This window comes from Dipodomys spectabilis, unplaced genomic scaffold (assembly GCF_019054845.1).
Source record: "Dipodomys spectabilis isolate Male_0828 unplaced genomic scaffold, ASM1905484v1 ptg000015l, whole genome shotgun sequence".
Taxonomy (NCBI): Eukaryota; Metazoa; Chordata; class Mammalia; order Rodentia; family Heteromyidae; genus Dipodomys; species Dipodomys spectabilis.
In genome coordinates this window covers 3,360,297-3,378,988 of record NW_024870692.1, presented here as the reverse complement: position 1 = coordinate 3,378,988, position 18,692 = coordinate 3,360,297, and the positions used below count along the sequence as shown (strand labels likewise).

Genomic DNA, 18,692 nt, shown 5'->3' with positions numbered 1-18,692 from the left:
GTTCCTTATAAATGAGGCTTGTTTCATACACCAGTTAGTTTTTCAGTAAATGGGAAAATGGATGGCTTTAACGATTTGGGAGGTGAAAAATATAACTGAAAAACACGCAAATGAGGCAAAGTTAAATTTTTAAGTGTATGGAAAATAAAACTAATGTTTTAAGTAGAAGCTCAATGTACTGAAGTCATCAATGATTATTCAATTGTGAAAGAAAAACAGGTATGTGTACAAAATCCAGAAACATCATGATAGAACTTGATATTTTATCACTTTGGGGTAAAAAAAGGAAAACCACTGGCAAGAAACTGACACCCACACCCATAACATGTATGTCTACTGACTCATACACTGGAATTCTATCTATACCTACTAGTACAGTCATATATCATTTAATGACAGAGATGTTTACTAAAGACTGCTTCATCATTTGATGTTATCATTGTGCAACAGCCTAGAGTATCCCTACTGAAGGAAGGCTATGACATCACTAGGAAATAAACTCTTGAGACCACCATACATGCAGCCATTCACTGACAGAATATTGTCAGATGACAATATGGCACATGACAATACGGCACATGGCTGTCTGATTTATTATTCGAAATTATGGCTTGCTGTCTTGTGTGTTAGCAGAAGCAGTTTGCAAGTATTTCAAGGAGCCTGTATACTGACAAAGTTAAAGGGAAGAAAAGAGAGCTGTAACTGGGAGACTAAGTATCATCCAGGGCAACTCTAATCTTATGCAGGAAGAAAAGATGCTACAAGCAAATCATGTCTTAGAAAAATCCCGAGGAGATACTTTGAGAAACTGATTTTGCAGTAGGTTAAATACTTTTTAATGTGAGGCTGTGTCTTGGAATGATCAATGGAAAAAGAGTTGGCACACTAGTAAGTTTTGCAATGAGCATGTGTCTTTTTAGGTTAAAAGTGTTTGCGACTGATAAGATACAGCATCTGAGGAAAGGGGGCCTCGTGGACTATAATCCGTTAATAGACAACCTTCAGCCTCTCAATTTCTCTCCAGGAGCTGTCCTAGAAAGCACAGGTTTGTAAGATCTCAATCTAGGTTCTTGCTACCTAAGAACTACATTATTTTAATGGAACCACTCAAAGCAATTTCTACAGAGCAGTTAATGCTACAAGCTTTTTAATACATCTGTCCTGATTTAAGTCAACTGCACCATTAAAAGTTGTGATGCTAGGCAAATTCATTAAACAATGTCTAAAACTTCATTTTATCAATGGTAGAATAGCAATTATCATTCCTACCTCAGCATTTTGACTAATCCTGCTTCAAGATTCAGTGAAAACAGTCTGTGTAAACAGCTTAGCAAAATGCTAACTCGAACAAAGTCCAATTTCCATAAACTCCAACTATTCAAATCAATCCCTTCATGTCTTTATTCTCTTTTAAAATATTTTTATTTCGATGGGCTGGGAAGGTGGCTCAGTGGTAGAGCGCTTGCCTTGCATGCATGAGGCCCTGGGTTCGATTCCTCAGCACCACATAAGCAAAAAGAAAAAAGCCGGAAGTGGCGCTGTGGCTCAAGTGGTAGAGCGCTAGCCTTGAGCTGAAGAGCTGAGGGACAGCGCCCAGGCCCAGAGTTCAGGCCCCACAACTGGACCCAAAAAAAAAAATATTTTTATTTTGATACAGTAAAGATGGAAGAATAGCACAAATATATATGTATATTGCAACCTTAAGTCGCTTTTAAATGAAAAATAAGATGGAAAATTGTGCTCCACCTCTTCAGCTGCTGATGTATCTTTGGAGCACAGAGGGATTCTCAGGAAGTTACCCCACTATCTTCTCTTTCTTTCCTGAGGATGGAAACCTTCTCTCCCTCTAGCTGCTACTCCGATGCTAAACTTACTTTAGGATTACCCCCAGCTTGTCTCTTCCTTCCAGTTAACAGAAGCTGAGAAATGAGGCTGACTCAAGTATCCTGAGACTTGAGGACCTGGAGTTCTCACAGATCTTGAGACTATACTGTGGTCTCTGCTGGATTCAAAAACTGACTGAATATGCCTGTACCACTGATCTATTTCCTGCTACTGGCAGAATTGCAAGTTTGGGGGAAAGGAAGAATAATGAATTCTCTAGAAATCAGCCATAACTCAAGTCCAGAGAATAACTTTACTGATAGAGCAGAACTTCTCCATCATTGTCATTTTAAGGACCAATGACATCTAAGTCACCTCTGTTATCAAAAACAGAATAAACAGCATCTGTCCATCCTACTGGGCAAATATACGTGTAAATATTATGTTTCAAATGTTTAGCACTGAGGAAAACAGAACTGCAGAAAATCACCATGTATTCTTGTTCAGTCATAATTCAGAATGACAGTTTGGGAAACTTTTAAATTAATATCAAAATCAAGACACATGGTTTGATAGGTTCGATGATTAAAAGTCAGCTAATAAAAATAGTAACTCCTCAATAAATATGTCATATGCTCTACCAAATCCTTCCAGTACACTGTCACACTTAATCTTCACCATATCCTTGGGTAGATGGGTTGTATTATCACCATTTTTGTGATACATCTCCTGGTCTTGCTGATCTAAGAGCTGAAATTCTCACCCCCACAAGCCCAACTGTTCTCTTCAGCCCCATAGAAGAGGAAGGTCTTAGGGATAAAAGACACAGACACTGTCATTTTAAATGCCAAGATATCCCAAGAAATCCACAAACACAGGAAGCATAAATAGTGGCAATGTGGACAGAAGTAAAAACTTGGGTTGATAGGATGCAGCAGAAAGTATGCTATATGATTACTATGTGTTGCTGTATTTTTAAACTATCTTTGCTTACTTGATATAAACTTCAAGCTGGTTTGGGAGGCAACATCGGCAAAGGGGTTACACATGAAGATTCTAGAGTCTAGCCATCTGGATTCAAATTTCTCAACTACCTATTCGTAGTGTTCAGTAATTTAACTTCTAATTCTTCTGTCTCTTCATCAATAAAATGGAAATAACAATACCCATTAAGACAGCATATTAAAAATGGCTAGGGTGAGCATTAATGGCAGAGCCCATGTTTAGCATGTATGTGGCCCTAGTTTCAACCCCCATCACTAAAACAAAGCAAAACAAAAAGCACTCAACATAATACCTAGCTCAACATTGTAATTATAAAAATCAGGGTTTAGTTTGGTTTGGTTTGGTTGTTTTTTGGTGCCAAAATAGAGGCTTGAATTCTGAACTTGGGTATTGTCCCTTAGCTTTTTCAATCAAGTATGGTGCTCAGCCACACGTCCACTTCTGAACTTTTGGTGGCTAAATAGAGAGTAAAGAGTAACACAGGCTTTTCTTCCTGGGCTGACTTTAAACCTTGATCCTCAGATCTAACTCTTCTACTAAGTAACTAAAATTACAGGCATGAGCTACCCACACCCAGATATTACCAATATATTTAAAGTTGCTTTGTTTATTCTTCATTACCCAAACACACTTTTTTGAGGGAGGGTGCTGTCCCTTAATTTAATCAAGATTTTGAAATTCTCAGGATGAGTATAGGAGATGTTTCTGACAAAAATTATCAAACTAAAACATAAAATATACTTCCTACTCCATGAAAAAAAGTTATCAAACCTGAATTTGGTCAAAGCAAAATTTCAAGCGCAACTACAAACAAGGTCAAGTGCCCAAGAATATAGAGACTTCCAAGAAAGTACACTCTAAGCATCTAGAGTTAACAGTTTTGGTACCATGCCAGGCCCACCTGTAAATAAAGTAATTGCAAAGTCACACACTTTAAAATACATCACAATCTAAAGCACAGTTTTCACTATGTTCAAGCTGACTTTATTATTCATTTAGTGCACTGGCAGACACTGTCTTGGAAACTTAAGCATACTTATAATTCTTCAAAGGACTTCTTACTATTTACATGTCCAGTATTATGTTAAAGATGTCTAATGGTTTTGAGGTATGTTGAAATATTATGTACATCCATAATTATGTTTTCTATCTCAACAGAACAGATTTCTAAAATGTTTATGCTTCTTTCAAAAAGATGAACAGAGAATAAAGTATACTCTCTAAAGCAGGGGTGGGAAAATGCTTTTCTGCCAAGAGCCATTTGGATACTTATAATTTCAAAGCCATACAAAATTACCAATAAAGGAAGATGGCCATGAGCAGCCAAGAGATTCAATGGAGAAGCATACCTATCTATCCCATCATGATTTTATGGACTTTATGTGGCCTGCAGAATTTCCCATCCATATTCTGCAAGGTCAGAGTAGTCCCCCAAATCTGTAGAACCATGAGGAAAGTCCATTACCAGGGTTTTACACACTGCTTATTAGCAGCATCCTGTGTGGAAATCTGTGACTATTTTCACCTGAGGAACCTGGGAGAGTAGTTACCCTATCAATTCTAAGACTTGTCTATTTCCCACCTTTCACTACACAGAAACTGGTAATGGAAGCACGGGTTACTTGCAGTATTAATGAAATAAATACCTGGTGAAAAATTCCAATCTACCACACGACTTCCTCTGCTGAAGTCAGAAGAGGACACGGGTCCTCTTTTTTAAACAACTCTTTTATGCCTCCGCTAGAAAACAACACAGAGCCAAGGGCCATTGCCCATACCTGTAATCTTAGCTACTCAGGAGAGGCTGAGATATGAGGATCACGGTTTGAAGCCAGCCCAGACAGGAAATCCCATAAGACTCTTCAACTCCGATTAATTATCAAAAAGCCAGAAGTGGGGCTTTGATCCAAATGGCAGTGTCCTGGGCAAAGAAGTTCAGGGATACCACCCAGGCCCTGAGTTCAATCCCCAGGATAGGCACAGGAAAGGAAAGGAAGGGGAAGGGAGGAAAACTACATCACAAAATCTACAAGCACTTTTCTACTTAGCACTTGGCACCTCTCAGGTAAAAATGATGCCACAAACCCTAAGAACACACTGCTGAGCCAGGTGTGTGGTGTATCTGCAATTCCAGTACTGGGGAAGCTGAAGCTCCAGGCTAGCCTGGGCTACATAGTGAGACCATGCTAAGTGAAGGAAAAATTTTTGTACACGAATCATCTCCATACAACCAATGTTGTCTCCCAAATCATCAATAAAGACACAGCACTGCCCATCTGGAAAAGACAAGGAATCTGGTGGACCTGACAAAGTCACAACGTCCAGAAAGGCCTAGGAAACACATATGTTGGCACCAAGAGTACCACTGAAACAGAGCCCTAACTAAACCTCCTGAATCCCAGAAGGACATCTTTATGAAAACCAAGAATAAAATACAATCCCAACCAAAAAACCACTACATAAGCTGACAAAAACAAACCTACAAGCACTTTCTTCAAAAAACTCATTTCTAGCCAGACTCTGGCGGCTCATGACTATAATCCTAGCTACTCAGGAGGCTGAGATCTGAGGATTTTGGTTCAAAGCCAGCCTGGGCAGGAAAATCTGTTGAGATTCTTATCTCCAATAAACCACCAGAAAACCAGAAGTGGCGCTGTGGCTCAAGTGGTAGAGCGCTAGCCTTGGGCTGAAGAGCTGAGGGACAGCACCTAGGCAGAGTTCAGGCCCCACAACAGACAAAAAAAAAAAACTAATTTCTGCCAAGCACTTAAAAAAAAATCAACATCAATAAAAATCTGTTTCAAGGATAATGCTCAGAAAATTTATAATGTTTCCTAAAATATTAAACTCTACAGCTCAGAAGCTTTGCTGGATGTGTCAATCTCATTTGCCACCAGTAGTCATGCCATATAATCTACTTTTCATAATAAACAAAGTAGTTTTTTAAAAGAATGTACATATTAAATGGACTAATATATCTCTAAAAATGAAGGCAGTATCTTGACCAAGGCTGTTATTTCCTCCACAACTGTTTAAATACTATATTCATTTCTACCACACCTATGGAGAACTGCAACTATCTAACACAATTAACCCCCTCTCTGTGAGAAGACCAGTCCTACCAGCATGGCATCCACCAGTAATCTCCTCCCCCCACCCACCCCCTCAGCCCCCCAGCCCAAGGACCTGGTTGGGGATGAATATGTAACTAGTACAGAAAGCAGCCTGCAAAGAAGACAACACAAAAGAATAAATGTGCACTTCTGATTACCACAGGTTTCCCTGCTATGTCTATGGTGAGAGAACTACTACAAAGTGCTACACTGTAGCCAAGTAACTATGGTTCCCTCCCCTTTCCCATTTCCCTAAGCAAACCATACACTCCCTGGTGGGCTCACCATACAGTAACATTTGGGGGATAAAACCAGAAAATTATTTTTGGAAAACTGGAAATGCCACTAGCAATATAATAGGATCTATAACAATGTTATCATGATCCATTATCAGTATCAACAACTCTCAATCCTGTTCTAAGGACTCATGATCTTCTTCCTCAAATGTGATCCTTGTCAGGGGCCCTATGTTTCCATGAATAGCATCACTAGCCAGCCAAGCAGCAGACAATGTACTAGAAATCCATATCCTAGAGACTTTTCCACCCATCCTCAGAATTCCGATCATGAAACTCCTAAGTAGTTCTTAAATTGGCCATTTCTTGTGCCATCCCCTCCATCTCTACAAACATCAATCTAGTCAAAATATTTTATATTCCTTCATTCCATTCATCACAACAAAAGTAGGCAAAATATTGTCCACAGCCACCAACTCATCTTCAAAACACTTATCACGCCAAAATTGCTCAATTATAAGCTCCTCCATGGCTCCTACTGCTTTCTTCAAAACTCCAAATTGTATAGAATCCTACCCAAGCTGATACTGCCTGCTGCTTGAGTTTCATCTTGAAGCTCTGTGAAGACCACAAACATGAAGCCTTCCCCAGGTCAGTTGGCAGTGCCTGAAATGCCCGCTTTCTTCTGCTGTGGTGCTAAAACCACTTCCTAGGGGGTTATAACTTCTACACAACTAGTTGAAGCTCAAAATCATAAGCTCTCACTCTTCCTAGTATTTACTGTACAGCACTCATAATCTTGTAGCAGTTTGTTGTTGTTCTGTTTGTAGGCCTAGCAAGTCTTCTCAAGTCACCATTGCATTCCCAATTTGTATCACTGCATCTTTCAGGTGCAGGTACTCAACAAATAACTGAAACAGGAAAATTAATGAGAGTCCAGATTCATTAGCCAGGAGATCCAAGCCTGCCTGCCACCTACACAGATAGTGTGGGGCTCAAAGGGCCACTTAAAGAAGTGTCTGCTTCCACATCAGCATAAGTAGACAAGTCTGAGAACCAATCAGCCTTTTCCACCAAGTCATATTTCTTCATTAGTGATCTACGTTCTTATTTTTAAACAGATATTCTTGGCTGAGGATATGGCTCAAGTGGTAAGTACACACCTATCAAATCTGAGGCTCTGATATCAAACCCCAGTACCATCAAAATATAAAAGAATACCTTTAATTTTCCAAGTAAAAACAAACAGATCCCCTACAAAACACTTCTGTGAGAAAACTGTCATGTTTACAGAGGCCTAACATTACTTACAATGTACAGGAATCTAATCATGGTAATGAATACATAGTTCTAAACTGAAAACAGTAAAGAGAAATGAACTATTGGAAAAATTATTTCTGTATTTTTCTAGACAATGGTGGGGGGGACATCAAACACAATAGAGGTAAATAAATTATAATTGGCTTAAAAACTGGATTTTCATATGCTGAGACTGTAAAGCCAAAATGTACTTTTTAACCCTACTCTCTCCCAAAGCTAGTGCAGCAATTCAACAAAGATAAATCAAATCCAGTATTTCTTCTGCATGGCACCATGTTAGACACCAGGAAGACTACTGTGACTAAGGTGAACTCTGCAATAACCTAGCTGCTTTAACTTAACCTCCACTTTCTTAATCTGTAAAGTAAGAAAGTTCAACTGGCTCTAAGGTACTCAGGTTCTAAATATCTAAAGACTCTATAATGATTATAAAAATAAATTTTTATTTTACAATATCATGACGATTTCTGAATTGCCTACTTATTATCTTTATCACACCAGTGTGACCTCATGTAAAATTTTAATATACTGGTTAAAATAAAACGGAAGGATAATCATAGTGTTTTTAATTACCATCCAACGGTACAATTTAGATATCCTTCATAACCTGAAGGATACCCAAACTGAAACAAATCATTCCATATTTTGTAAAAATGTGTTCGTTTACTTGCAATTGCCTTTATTAACATCATTTGTCATCTTTGAATGTCAAAATATTTTAGAAGACTAGCAAAATTTACTCAAGAAAGAATAGGTTATCTCCCAAACTAAGAAAATACAATGACTTTAAAAACCTGTTAGGATAGAATGCTTAGCTCTGATTTGAATTACACACACACACACACACACACACACACACACACACACACACACACACACAGGGTAGTTCTGTGAAAATACAGAAATGTGTCTTATGAATAAGACAATTTAAAGTTGCTGAATCATTATGTCCCTGACATCATTCCTATATCACCCAAAATGTTTCTTCCCTATCTGTTCAGTGAATTTACCTTGTTTTACATGCAGGAATCATTTGAATTCTGATAGTGAATCACATTCTTAAGAAGATACAGTTTAAGAGCCATTTTTTGTAGTCACACACACTGCTCTCAGCCTTAACGTTTTATTCCTACAGTGCCTTTATTTATAGAAGATGTTTTTGAGATGGCCATAGTGTCTGCCATTAAACCCAAAAGGCAGTATTTCAGATAATGAAGGATGAAAGATAACTGCCTCCAAAGTTCATCTAGCATAGCAGTCAGATGCAAGTACCTGACTGACAGAAGAAGGTTCTTTCCTACTAGATAGATGATAAACCCCTTGAGGGAAAGGACTACCCCTTACTGCTTACAAGTGGAATGCTTTCCAAGGTTTGCCAATGAAAATGAACTAAATGATGGTGAATAGATGGCTAGTAAATTTCCCAGTGTGTGTAAAATGTCATAATCTTTGCTTTGAAAGCACAACCAACACTAAACTTGTCACTCATATTGCCCTATGGATTACAAGGCAGATACACAAATGAAAGTATTCTTATTCTTATGACCTAACTGCTTAAAAACAACAGCATTTAATTACTTATTTTGCTTGTGTGTGAAGCAATTCTAAGTTTCTTTGATATTTAGTATCAGAAAGGTACTTCTCATATTATTCACTTTACCTCAATAACAAAAGACTCATTATGGAAAAAGTTCTGGAAATGTTCTTGTAAGTGAAAGTGATTAAAACCAACACCAAGTCCAGGTGAATCCATGAAACTACTATTTTAAAACCTAAGTTCTTGGTTGTATAATTTTAAATTTTACTTCTATATTTTCAACTTGAGCAAAAAGTATGTCCTTTTTCTTCTCTCATAGAGTAAATTGATGCTTGAGTTTTAAATTATCACCTACATAACTATTCTACATTTCTCTTCCACATAGAAGCAATTTTTAAGTAATTCCATTAAGGCAGTATACATAGGGTTTAGAATTCACATGCCAGCTTTTTTACTATTAAATAATACATTTATCTAGAACCATATGAATCTTGAAGGCATAAAGGATAGAATTCTTCAAACTTCAGTTTGGTGACTTGCACTGAAGGAGAAATAGAAAATATCAAAAGACTATAATAAAAACCCCAGCTCCAGAAAATAATTTTAATTTCTAGCGTTGTGCTCAGGAAATTCACCTGTTACAAACCTCATCAAAAAAAAAAAAATCCCTTAATCAGATTACCAAGAAATAAAAAAATAAAAAGAGAATGCTGTATTTCCACCACTGGACAGGATTTTTTTAAATCAGCTCCTGAATTATCCTGTAAGCCCCTTTCATTTCCAAACTCTCACTTTACTTTGCAACTTTTTTCCTTACAATACAGTTTTTCAAGGAAAATAAACTTTTCCTGAGCACAGTAGAAGACTTAAAATGTCTCCTACTTATCACCTAGAAAGGCAAACCGAGTCCTACTCCATGCCCCAAGCATCTAGCTTTCAGCCTCTTTATTATCATCGTCAATGAATGGGCCCCAGTCAAATGAAAGCTGCCATTTTAGGGTAAAGACTAGAGGGTTTCTGTTGTGCAACAGCAAGACAAAAACACTGCGGACAGATGTACGCTGGGGGCTGGGGAAAGGATTCAACTTCATAAAATCACCCAAGTTATTTATGAAATAGGAATCACCAATACTTGAACATTACTGCAATCTAAATGTAATTATAACCGGGATAAATCAGACACCCATGCTGCTAAGATCACAGTCACTAAGATTTTCTTTCCTCATGGTTAGAATGGATCTGTGAGGAAATAAAAAGAGGTATTTTGTTCTACTGATTACTGATGAGTACTCTCACCCCCCCCCCCGCCCCACTTCTGAAAGAGAATGGGGGTTGGGGGGAATAGCACTCAACCTTAGAAAGGCAGTACTCACTGTAAAGAAAGCTTAAATTAATTTTTTTTTTGAAAATAAAAATCCGGGCCTTTACATGATCTTTTAAAAATAAATTAAGGAATTTAATGTATTCCAGAAATCGAGCGCTGAGAATAGACACAGTTTAAGTAAGTTATTTAAATCGATTGCTAGATAATATACAATGGGAAACTAAAAAGTGTACTTAGCAAGTGGAGAGCTGGATAGTGTAATTCTAGCAATTCAAAAGGAAACTCTCCATGTGGGTTGCTACTTTTCTTTTGTCCATTGTCTGTTCAGAAGAGGGAGGAAAAAAAAAAAACTAGTTTAAAACCAAGGCGTGAACAGTCTCTAAAAGTGACCTCCGGGAAAACCTTCCTACCCTAGCCCGAGCACTCCCCGCGCCGCCCGCTCCACGGGGGCGCTCACAAAGCGGGCGACCGGCCGGGAGTTTGGGGTGCGCTCCCACGGCGCGGGGCTACTCGAGGCAGAGCCATCCGGAGAAAGGCGGCTCGGTAATGATGGCTGCTCGGGGCCGACGGCTCCTTCCCCGGAGCCTCCTGACCAGCTCCCCGCCCCCCCCCCAACTACTCTCGCCTGAGTCGGTCGCCCCCGCCACCTCCGCGCTCGCCCAGCGCTGCGGCGCCCGCCCCGCACAGCAGCCCACCCGGTGCCGGCGCCCCGGCCCGAGCACCCGCGTCCCCGGCGAGCCCAGTCCCTGGTGCGAACCAAACAAACAACGCGTCCCCCGCCGCCCTCCTTCCTCTCCCCGCTGACCGCTTGGCCTCCAGCCACCTCCGCCGTTCACGCTCCGAGCCGCGGCTCTCTGCGGGGACAGAGCGCACCCAGGCCAACTCGGGGGCCACCTAGTGAACCCCCTCCCCGCCCCGCGCGGCGCACTGACCCCCGGCAGGCGTGGGGGTGGGGGATGCGGAGCCCTCGAGTTGCGTTCGGGGGTTAAAGTCGCTATTATGCTGCCGTCGCCGCCGCCGCCACCGGCCCGGCCAGCTCGGCAAGGTGGGGTCCCCTCCACGCCGCGCCTCCTCGCGCTCGTCCCGGCCCGGCTCCCTTTCTTCTCCTCCTCGCGCACTTGGGAAGCACCAGGGAGCCCCCGAGAGCCCCCCGGCTACAGCCTCCCAACTCCGCTCCCGCGGTTGGCACCGGCTGGGCTCGGGACACCCCCCCCCCCCGCGCCCCGCGCCGCGTGTTCGCGCCGCCCCCGCCCCACGCGGCACCCCGCGCACTTTCCCCACCACCGACCCACCTCGCCCGGTGGCCGTCCCCGCGCGGGCTGGCGCCACCGCGCCCGGGAGGGACGCACTTTGTTCGCGCCGGTGCGGCCGCCGCTCCCGGCGAGCGCGGCGTGGTCGGTCCGGAGCGGGGGGCGGGGGCGGGAGACAGGGGTCGCCGCCGTCCCCGAGCCGCAGCCGCCACCGCTCAGCCGCCCCGCGCCCGCGCGCCCATCGCCCGCTCGCACTTGAGTTGGAGCCCAACTTTTCCTCCTTCCCTTTTCTCTCGAATGGAGCCGGCAACTCGTGCTCGGCGGCGGCGGGAGGAAACGCGCTCGCGCTCCCCCGCGCGCAGACACGCTCCCTCCTGTCCCCCGTCCCCCCCCAACGCCGGCAGCACAACAAAAAGCCATTTACATGCGAGGAAGTGACCCTCGGCCGCCCCGCGCGCCCCCGTCGCCGCCGGTCCCGCGGACGCAGGCAAAAGTTGGGGCGCCGGGCGGCGCTCGGGGCGCGGGTTCGGGCCCCGCGGGCGGCGGCACCGGCGACACCGCGCGGGCGGCCCGGCGCTCCGGCGGCGGCCCCGACCCCCGCCCGCCTTCGGCCCTCGCCCCGCACACGCCCAACTCCTCGCTCCCAACTCCTCGCGCGGCCCCGGCCCCGGCCCGGAGCGATTTCCTGCCGCCGCCGCCCCTCCCGGGGGCGCCGGGTGAACTCTCGCCAGACGCTCACCGGCTCGGTCGCTCGGGCTCCTCCGCTGTCTGGAAGCCGAGGGGAAAACAAAACGCAGAGCGGGCTCCGGAGTTGGCTCGGCGGCCGCGGCCAGGGGGCAGAATCCACGGGTGCGGAGTTAGCCGGGGGTTGAACGGGGCTCTGGCGAGTTTCAGGGTCTCCGGGTCCCCGGGCCGCCTCCTCCGCGGCGCTCCTTTGTGTAATTTCACTCGATTCAAGTTTAATCCGATAGTTCCCGAGCACGAGCGCGTCCGCACCACCACGGCTCAACCCCCGCGCCGCCGCCGCCGCCGCCGCCGCCGCCGCCGTCGCCGCCGCCGCCGCCGCCGCCGCCGCCGCCGCGGCCCCAGCACGCCAGCGCCTGCGCGCGCCCGGCTCACCGCGCGCGCCCGGGGCTTCGGTGCCGCGCGTACCCGAGGCCGGCTCCCTCCGCGCCGCGCCCGCGCCCGCGCCCGCGCTCGCGCGCCGCCACCTGACGTCAGGCGCGCCTGGCATAATTTATGCAAGAATTCGGCCGGGGTGGCGGAGGCCGAGAGAGAGGCCGAGAGAAAGGGGGCGGCGCGGGGCTGCGGGGCCGCGGGCCGCAGAGGGCGGGCTGGGCGCCACTTCCCGTCCCCGGGCGGGCGCGGGTGCTGCGGGCCGTTCTCCGGGACAGCGAGTGCGCGACCGCTGCGCAGCCTTTTTGCTGGGCTCCTCGGAGCGCTCGGCCCTGGTGCGGCGGCACCCGGGGCGCGGACCGGAGGGGGTGCCACGTTTCCCCCAGCAGCACCTTCCCGGAGTCACGGTGCGCCGCCCCGGGGCAGGAAGCAGGGGCTCCCGGGAGGCAGCGATACCCCGGCCGCAGCCAGGGGCTTCCAACACGGAGGGGTCGGCGGGGGCTGGAGGAGGTGTCTAGATGTCTGGTCTGTAATTATCTTGCAACCCGAAATTGTTTTCCCACAAGAAATTATTTAGAATGGACACATTTCATGTCAGATACATTCGCGCCTGCTTCTCCACGCTGCTTTCGTGCCGCCTCAGTAAAGGACAGCCGGATCCAACACTAAATCAAAAAGTTTATCTAGATGGCGTTGATTTTGTTGAATTTGTTACCATGCCAAAAGCGGGGGGAGGGGAGAGCAATGGTTATGAAACAAACAAAAAAAAAATAGGATGTGTGCCCATTATTAAACGTGTCTGAACTAGATTGCTTTATTCGTTCGTTGGCCAATATGGCATTTGTAGATGATCCTCTCGCTTTAGATATAAGATCTTATTCTATGTCTCTTCCCGGTACAAAATAAATATTCACCCCGGAGTTTTGGGTTTTTAAAGAAATAGCTCTCCAAATACGTACTAAGCAGCTTTTATTTGCAAAATTCCGAGTAGGTATAATTTATAAACCGTCAACAGTAATGAACTTTAAGATTGGTTTATTAGGTTCTAGATTACACTTATGTTTTAAGTCAAGAAGAAACAGTACCGTCCTTTCATTGTCCTGTGGCAAAGCAGAGCGACTTGCTATTACTGGGCTACAAAATAACTGAGAAAATGCAAACTGTGCAGAATATGAAAAAGTTCATTCACTATTTAAGACGGTTACATTACCTGTAGTACTAAGCCTGAAATTGAAACATTTGTGTTTGGACAAAAAAAAAAAAAATGAATCAAAAACTATGTCATTAGGTAAATACTACAACTATTCATTAACTAAATTTGATCATCCTAGATTTACCAAAATGTTTATACACACACACACACACACACACACACACACCATATAGAAGGAAGTTTGGAAAAACTAAAATAAACCTCCTCTTTATAGACTAATTTCACAAACGAGAATCACAATTCTGAGTTTAGTCAGAATTTCCATGAAGTTTGTATCCCTCAATGTAAGCACTTGGTAAATGCTTTGGGGAGTAGAGAGAAAAGTGTGGAAGACAGGACCAGTGTTTAGAAAGAAGTGAGTAGTACCTGACTATATTTGAGTACGTTAAATACTGATATGATATAGACAGACTTATTACTTACCTTTTACAATATATCCTACATTTCAAGCCAATTTGCAACCTTAAAAAAATGACTTAGTGAAAGTATAATATTGCTGTTAACTTGTATCAACAAAAAACATGAAGTGATTATGAGAAGGTCCCTTGTCTATCTAAAACTATATCAGAATATAGAATTATGGTAATATAACAGAAATTGTAAAATAATACAACCAGTATACAATGTAAAAACAGCCCTGCACACTGCCTCTTTGACTTAACTCTCTCTCTCTCTCTCTCTCTCTCTCTCTCTCTCTCTCTCTCTCTCTCTCTCTCTCTCTCTTATCCTGGTCCTTATCCTAAGACATCTTGAAGAAGTAGTCTAAACTTTGCAAAGTTGTCTAGGTGCAGAAGTTGAAGAGCCAGTAGAATTGGAAATGTGCAAGGACAAACTCCTAGGCAGAATTGTCCTTAAGACATAGCTTCCTTCTGCCCCACTACCCTAAGCCTGAAACCTTTTTCTCTCCATTTGGTTCACTATTGAACCTTTCTCTTAGAGAATAGTTTAAATTCACAAGCTTTTTTATGCAAATATCTTTGGGCAAGATAAGGGTCATTCACAGATGAATGTAAACTGGTGTAATGAGTTACTTTGTTTCCAACACTTAACTGAAACTGAAGAAGTTAAAAGACTTAGTCATTTGTTGGGCATTGAGTTCGGAAGAAGCTTGGTTCAGCCAGGTTCTAGGTTGTGGAGGAACAGTAATAAACTAACCACAAAATGTGTTGCCCTTGTGTTACCCACAGTCTAGTGGATCAATAGTTTTGATTTAGTGATAAGAAAGATGGTAATTTGGGAGTCTTAGTCTCTGGGAAGTGGGAAAGGCCTGAGTAACTTGTAGCCAGAAGGCAGTAGAAAGGTATTAGAGACCTGGGAAATGGAGCACTAATCAAATAGAGCCAAACAGAGAGCACTTGAGAAAAAGACCCAAGGCCTTATGACTTATTAAAAAAAAAAAAAGGGTAGGGGGGAGGGTTTTTCCTAAGCCAGAAGCTAGGAGCTCACATTTGCAATCCTAGCTACTTAGGAGGCTGAGATCTGAGGAACCTAGCTTGAACTCAGTCCAGGCAGGAAAATCCCTGACACTATCTCCAATAAACAGAAAAGTCCAGAAGTGGCTCAAGTGTTAAGAATGCTAACCTTGAAAACAAGGAGGCTCAGGGACAGAACCCAGGCCCTGGGTTCAACCTCCAGGACCACCCTCCTGCCACAAAAAAAAAAAAAAAAAAAAAAAAAACTTAGCATAATCTTTTCCTATAATTTTTTTCATATAAGATGTTTATGACTTACACTTGTAATCTTATCAATCCAGGAGGCTGAGATGTGGAGGATTATTATTTGAACCCAGCCCAGTCAGAAAAGTCTTCAAGATTCCATCTCCAATTAACCAGCAAAATATTGGACTAGAGGTATGGCTCATGTGGTAGAGCATCATCCAATCAAGAGGCCCTTAGTTCAAATCCCAAAAACACAATTTGAAAAAAAAAAAAAAAGAGGGCTGGGAAGGTAGCTCAGTGGTAGAGCGCTTGCCTTGCATGCATGAGGCCCTGAGTTCGATTCCTCAGCACCACATAAGCAAAATAAAAGAAAAAAGCTGGAAGTGGCGCTGTGGCTCAAGTGGTAGAGCGCTAGCCTTGAGCTGAAGAGCTGAGGGACAGCGCCCAGGCCCAGAGTTCAGGCCCCATGACCGGACTCCAAAATAAAAGAAAAGAAAGAAAGAAAAGGGGGTAATAAAAACAAGATAGTCACTAGTGGCTCATGCCTATAATCATAGCTACTCAGGAGACTGAGTTCTGCAAATCATGTTTTGCAGCCAGCCTGGACAGACAACCTTGTGACTCTTACCTTCCAATTAATTAGCAAAAAGCCAGGACTGGAGGTATGGCTACAAGTGGAAGAGAACCAACCATGAGCAGAAAAATCCAAGAGTAAGAACACATCACAGCACTAGCACAGAGAGAGAGAGACACAGAGAGAGAGAGAGAGAGAGAGAGAGAGAAAAGGAAAGAAAAAGAAAGAAAGAGAAAGGAAGGAAGGAAAAAGGAAAGAAAGAAAGAGAGAGAGGGGGATGGGGGAAGGTAGGAAAAGAAAAAGAAAGGAAGGAAAAGAAAAGAAAGAAAGGTACTCATGTATTCCTTAGCAAATTTGCCATATCCCTTTACATTGAGATGTCCTAATATATATAATATTATGTAATCTAAAATTACAGCATACCATGCAATATTGCCTTGTTCCTTGTTACTTATACTGCTTTAAACTTACTGTTTAGTCTATCTTATGCCAATTAAAGTGTACCTGGCTTTGGTTTCCCTGTGTGATTACATTTCTTTGTTGAATTTGTTTCTCTGAGTTTTTAACATAGATAGTATAAGAATATGAATTGCTTCAATCATTTTCCTCAAGATTATGTACTGTTCTGTCAGGTATCTGTGATGTGCAGTGTTTAGCAATAAGCCCACCATATCTCTTAAGTAAGCAGATAGCATAGTGGTTGAAAAATCATTAGAGAAAATTTCCATTTTATCTCCATTAGCCCAGAATACTAATAAGTACTTTTCTAGGCACCTGTTTGGAATCATACCATCAGCAAAAACAAAACCACAGTTTCTAGAATCAAGGTATTGCTGGCTCCAAAGAAAGCAAGTTCAGCTAACTTGGAGCCCTACTTTGGTGAGTTCTTACACTTTTCTGAGCCTTGGGGACATGGTATGGTCCTTGTCCTTTTAGAGCTCCTGGTGAGTGACAGCATGAAGGACTGATTCAGGGAAAGGACTGTAGCTCAGTGGTAGAGCACTTAAAGAAGAGGCCTTGGGTTCCATCTTCAGGAGAGAGACAGAGAGACAGAGACAGAGACAGAAAGGAGACAGATGGAAAGACAATAGAAGAAGAAAAATAAGTAAGTAGTGGTTCTTCCTAGAATATGTGAGCTTTGCACTAACACAACAGAGAATGTCAGACCCAAGGTAGGGGAGGAACAAAAGCTACTTCCAACAGAGAACAAAGAAGTTTGATAGTCCCAAACCTGAGTTGAGATTGCCACAAGTGGTTCCATTAAGAGCAGAACACAGAGGTTAAGCCATGTTCTTCCACAGTGTTCTCTGACATTCTTACCCCAGGATGCATTGCCTGGCCTTCCTTTGTTCTCCTGCAATGCGTGCTTATGTTGAATCATGATGAATTGTTGTCCTTTCTTCCTATTGGATTATGAGCTACTTGGTAAGGACCAATATCTTATGTTTTGGAGCCCCCAGTGGAGGTATGGAAGTAGACTGGAAAGAGATCAGATTGGAGTTGTGGCAAAGGCTAAGGAAAGCTCTACAATTCATCCCAAAGGTTATGGACTGTCACTGAAGTGTTTCCAGCAAGTCAGACTTGTATTGAGAACTCCTTAAGGAGGATGAATGTGGAAAAGCAGATCCAATTTAGAGAGAAATATATGGAGGATCCAGTATGTCCAAAAGAAGAGAATACGGTGGGAAAGAGGGTAGGAGAAACAAAGCCAATGGGTTTATGCTATCCAGAGTCAAGACATCACCAAATGCTTGTTGGAGGCACACTCAGGGGGATGGGAAAGAGGCACAAATGAAGGATTTCTCCACTCCATGGTGGAGGAAGGCAGTATCCTGTCTGGATGGGGCCAGTGAGGAGTGTAGGGGTAATGGTCCAGTGGTTCACATTGCATCTTCACCTCTTTGGGCCTCAATTATCAGCTCCAATACTCGTGGCTTGGTGCCTCCAAACGTATGTAAGTAATATTAGGCAGCCCCCGCTTCTAGTCTAGCACATGGAAATATATAGTACTTAGATAATAATAAGATAGTTCTGCAAAGCTTTTAAACTGGAAAATAGAGTGTCTTGTCCTCCAATAGTTATTGGGAGCTTGCTGCTCATCACTCACGGTGCTGAGCCCTGAAGTCACAAATCTAAAGCAAACCTTGCTCTGGAGGGAACGTCATGAGCTCCATGGGGCAAGTCAGCCAGGCATTTAAGCATCATAGCAATGAAAAGGTTCACAAGGTTCACATTGGATGCAATGATAACCCAGAAGAAGAAATCACTATTCTACTTCCGTCTAGATATGCCAGGAAGGCTTCACAAAGAGAGCAAGCCTTGCCGGACTTTGCAGTTGGCAGGAGATGGGAGGCCCACCAGGCAGGAAAACCAGCTGAGACACACATGGGACAGATGGCTAGCGTCAGCACTGCTATCATTTGGATCCATTAGAGCAGAGCACACAGTGGGAAGGAAGTGAGGATGGAAATAAAAGGTAGGCCAGGTCAGAAAGGATTTGTAACACATTAAGAAATTTTATG

At 43.6% G+C, this 18,692-nt stretch overlaps 1 protein-coding gene across 3 annotated transcripts in view; it reads right to left on the bottom strand.

The window, feature by feature from the left end:
• The window catches only part of Chd7 (chromodomain helicase DNA binding protein 7), a 214,988-nt gene extending 202,375 nt beyond the window's left edge, over window positions 1-12,613 (bottom strand). For all 3 annotated transcript variants that reach the window (XM_042666031.1, XM_042666047.1, XM_042666039.1), the window contains exon 1: window positions 12,349-12,613. The gene's annotated coding sequence lies outside the window, so the exon portion shown is untranslated. The remainder of the gene's footprint in view (window positions 1-12,348) is intronic.
• Window positions 12,614-18,692: the final 6,079 nt, after the last annotated feature.